The sequence below is a fragment of the Salvia splendens genome, chromosome 16, assembly GCF_004379255.2.
Source record: "Salvia splendens isolate huo1 chromosome 16, SspV2, whole genome shotgun sequence".
Classification (NCBI taxonomy): Eukaryota; Viridiplantae; Streptophyta; class Magnoliopsida; order Lamiales; family Lamiaceae; genus Salvia; species Salvia splendens.
The window spans coordinates 26,250,000-26,255,422 of NC_056047.1; positions in this window are offsets into that span (position 1 = coordinate 26,250,000).

Sequence of the window (5,423 nt, forward strand, 5' to 3'; positions counted from 1 at the left end):
ACAAAAAAATACTCCTATAACTCAACTACCTTGAAACAAAAAAAATAAAAATACGACTCAATTACCTTGGAACATAAAAATTGAAAATTGAAAATTCGTGTCCATCCATTATAGTAAAAATTGAAAATATCGATTATTTTGAGCTTCCGACATCGCGAACATAAAAAAATCTTATCATTGTTAACAATAATATTGGGCCCCCATCGTAGAACTTCTGGCTTCGCCACTGCTTACCAGCCTCATCGTTTTTATTCAAAAAATTTAAAGAGGGTTATTAATGGTTTATTTCAAAAGATAAGTTATTGTTTTTGTTGAGTACAAACCCATTCTACCTCAGGAGTTTGATGGAAGTTGAAAGGTGTATATAATTTCCCAATCAGTTTGAGACCTTTTGGGAATGACCCAAAAACAAATCCGTGCGAGCTTGACACAAAGCTGACAATATCAAACTACTGTTGCAGTCGACAATTCGACCAAGTGGTATCAGAGCCAGGTCGTGTGGGGCCTAGGATAACTCAAGTTCAAGTCGGGCCCGTAAAGTCTCGATGTGTCGACTGCGTCTGGCTATTTCCGATGTGATCTGGTTTGAGGGGGAGGTTTGTTGAGTACAAATCTATCCCAGATTAGGAGTATGGGTGAAGTTGGAAGGTGTCCAACCTCAATCCATTTGAAGCTTTTTGGAAGTGACCCAAAAACAAATCTACAAAACGGACAATATCAAGCTTTTTAGAAGTGACCCAAAAACAAACCTATGCGAACTTGACTCAAAGCGAACAATATCAAACTGCTATTGCAGTCGACAGTTACTGTCGCATTTCATAGCAATAGAATATATTGTAATTTAGTTATAGCAACAGTGTTAGGGCGGTTTCACATTCGAATCATAATAAATTAATGATTATTTTCAAGTTTTATATAGCAGTCATTGAGATACAAAATATGCATATCACATATCGTGTGAATTGTATATTTGTACTGAAAGTGGTGTTATATAGTCAACTCATTCCTAAATGGTTAACTACAACTAAATAATAGACATTGGATTTTGAAATTAATGCGCAATATCATTTATTCATAAGTATCAATAGATACACATAAAATGTTAATTAGGGGTATTAATGTCAGTTGATCAAAAGTTAGTTATAAAAAAATTTCTACAAATTTTAAATGATAACTATCTCAATTTAAATTATTTTTTACACAACTTATATCAAATTAAAGATAATTTTAAAAGGATTCTGACGAGATCTCACTTGCATATGTTCCGATGTTTAAATTTGAATTTTTTTTGAGTTTTCATATTTTGAAGAAGCAACTCAATTAAATGTAGCTATCATAATATGTCAATATAATACATAAACAATGTCAATGCTAAATTGTGTTGACATATTCAATAAATCGTATTGATATGTTTAATACACTATATTGACATTTTGATCAAAAACTCTAATTTTGATAGTTACTTATCTTTTTAAATTTAAATAATAATAAAATAAAATTACATATAACAAGACTATTAGATTTCTACAAATCTTATAATTTTAAATAATTTTAAATTAATTATAGTTAGCAATTAAAAATTAAATTAACAACTAATCAATATCATTTATTAACTGATATAAATATGAAAATGGCCGAACTGATATAAATATGAAAATGGCCGAATTCAGATAACATTTATCATCGCAAAGATCATGTGAGTTTTGAATAAAAAACTTCAACATATAAGACATTTAGAATTTTTTATTTTACATTTAAAATAAACATACTCCTTGTAAACTTTTCAACTACTCATTCCGTTCCGTTCCTAAAAATTTGTCTCAATTTTCCATTTCCGTCGATCCCATAAAATTTGTCTCATTTCACTTTTTATCATATTTGGTAATGGACCTCATATTCCACTAACTCATTCTTACTCACATTTTATTATAAAACTAATATATAAAAGTATGACTCACATTCTACTAACTTTTTCAACTCACTTTTCATTATATTTCTTAAAACTTGTGCCGAGTCAAAGTGAGACAATATCTGAGTGACGGAGGGAGTATTAGATATCGGGTTATATTTGTAATAGCGGAGGAAATTTAATGTTATAAATGAAAATTTGAAATCCATGTAATAAAGTATTCACAATTTGAAAATCCATAATAATTAATGCCGTGATTTTTCAGTTAATCCATCCATAAAATGCCAAATGTATATCATTATCAAGCAAATTAAAAAACTGCAAAATTAAAATATTCAAAATGCACGTATTTTCTCACATTGGTTCTGCCCGTGCGGCCGTCCACCTCATATCTCTCGATATGTAATTTAATATACCTATACTAATAAATGAATTGAAAATATATCGAAATTGAAATTACTTAATCAATTTTTATAAGCAAATTCAACCTTATCTTGCTACATGGCGGGCATAAAAATCATGAATTGCTTGATTATTATTAGAAATGGGTCACTCACCCTTAAATTATTAATTGCTTGATTATTATTAGAATTGAGTCACTCACCCTTAAAAGGCCTTATAAGGGAGATGATTATCCACACTTATATAGAGGAGTTAGGATCATCACCAAATCGATGTGGGACAAGATTTAAGAGTTTTAACACGCCCCCTTACGTGTGGGCCGGAATGACACATCGGACTTCCATCACTAGGAAAGAGAAGAGATAAAGAGATAAAATCCATCATCGACTTGGGTCAGCTATGATACCATATTAGAAATGAGTCACTCACCCTTTAAAAGCCCTTATAAGGGAGAGGGTTATCCACACTTATACAGAGGATGATCATCATCAAGTCAATGTAGGACAAGAATTAAGAGTTTTAACAATTATCTCTGTTTTGTATCACAGATTGCTTGGAACCATATGTCGAGTTGCTTACCTACGTATCGCAGATTGCTTGCTTATGTATCGCGAGTTGTCATTTTAGTACAATCCTATATATATATATATATATATATATATAGGTTTACTAGGAGTATTTCCCTTGGCAGGTTTCTAAACTTCAGCTACACACAGCCAAATTGTAGACAGAGAAAATGTCTTCCTTATTTTTTTCCTAAATTATGCAACACAGCTCTTCTTACATGTAACAAACCCAAATTTTCTCAACCACTTCAGATCAGAGCCCAAATCCACAGAGATCATGAAGGTATAACCATTAATCTTCCACAAAATTTTTAAATTCTTCAAACTTTTTTCATATTATATCGATCATTATATATATATATATATATAGGGAGATATCAAAATAAAAATGCATTTAAATCCAGAAATGCAGCCCAAATCTTGGCACTAGGATTAGATGATCTAATGGTCAATAATTAATCAAAAACACGGAAGGTCATAATTAAGCGAATTTAGGTCATATTATAATATTTGGGTTTAATGTCATGTTAAGATCATTTTAGGTCATGCTTTGTTAGCATACCTAAAAATTAACTAACTATGACCTAAAACTGCCCTACGTATGATATTGTTCTGCGTTTCTGTATTTAAATGTAGTTTTGCATAGATCAAAACCCTATATATATATATATATATATATATATATATTATCACACTTTATTTTTAGGGAGATCTAGCAATATGGTAGACGCCAATTTACACCTACTGAAGGTGAGGATGGAGGAAATGAGGAACAAGGAGAGGCTAGAGAGATGCTGCGTAGCTGAACAAGGATGGAACTACGCAGCTGTTGAAACCTTCAAAACTAAAAGAGATAATAATAATAATAATAATATTATTCCTCAAGAATTTGCTGAGGTTTTGGGAGTGGTTGGTGCAACTTTTGGATTTACAATTTCTGGTTGCACCTTTTGCATCTGCCTCATTTCCTTTCTGCTTCATTTGTACCAGTGACTTCTTCTTGTAGATTAAACCATTATATATTTTTTTATTTTTTCAATTTCTCTTTGTTCAGGCATATTTTGATCTTGATGTTAGAGAATCACTGTATCTATTAATTCATTATATTTTTTTTATTTTCTTGTATGTCTATGGGTAATATTAGCTGTGAACATGTACCACTTTTTTCTTTCATTCTTGATTTCCCTTTTATCATTTTAATATTAGATATATGTAAAAATGATATATTATATTATAGATAAACATATAGCGAGTGATGGAACAAGAAAAATAATGTTGGGGCCAAAATAATTAACAACTACAGTTATTTTTCAGTATCGGCTCCGAATGTCTCCGGAAGTAGCTACGACATCAACCGTAGGGGCTATGAGAAATAAATAGTTAGATGGAGCGTAATATAAACTAGAGAAACATATGGTGATTATCGTTAAAAGTAGGGCTGGCAATTTTTTGGTGTAAGATGATAACCCGACACGAACACGAAGTTAACCCGACAAGAATATGCAATTTTAGGGTTTGGGTCCTTATCGAGTTAACCCAATAAGAACAAGATAATTCATGTTGGATTTGGGTTATCCCTTATGAAATAAAATTATTATTATAATTTTATTTATTTATTAAAAAATATTATACTTTAATATTATTATTTAGATATAAATTGTCATAAAGTTTTAATTAGGGATGTCAATCGGGCTAACCAGTTCTGGTTTGGGCCAACCCACTCGATTTGTCGGACTATTTGGTTGCAGGCTATTAGGGATGAATTTTTCGGGTTATAAATTTTAAACCCTAATCCTAATTTACCAGGTTTCGTGCTAACCCATCGGGTTATTCAGACCAAACACTACAAAAAGCACGCAAATTACCAATGGAAAAACCGTCGGTAATAGAAATTTATCCGTTCGTAAACAGTGTTACCAAAGGATTACCAACGAATATGAGCCATATAAAATCAATGTGCTAATTTTTTTTTACCATGGGAATCAAGACGTCGGTAAAATTCCCAATTGAAAATCTGTTGGTAATTGTTGATTAGGGTTTAGGTTTTTTTAAAATAAACTTCTATATAAAGGAGGAAATTACAAATGATGTCAAGAGGGGTCGAACTCGTCACCTCATAAAAAATGTGCCGCTAGGACAAACACTTTGGACTCAATTAGGGTTTAGGGTTTTTACCAATGTCATTTGCCCGTTGGTAATTCTTGATATTTTTATTTTCATATTTACCAACAACATCTGTCCGTTGGTAATCTTCTAGAAACATATTAGCACCATTTTATTATTATTTTTCTACACCGTTTTATTATTATTATTATTATTTTTATTTTTCTACATACCTACACACAAAATCATGTTACTAGCTACATTAAAGCAATAAACAATCAAAATATATATACATTTATCAACCATTCGATTTATTATTTAACGGCTACAATTTTTTGTAAAAGTTGTTTCTTTTGTGTCATAACAAGTGCAGATTAGGTCATATGTGGGTATTTACGGGATTGCAAATAAGTGGAACTGTCGTTTCCATTTTTAGTGGGAAG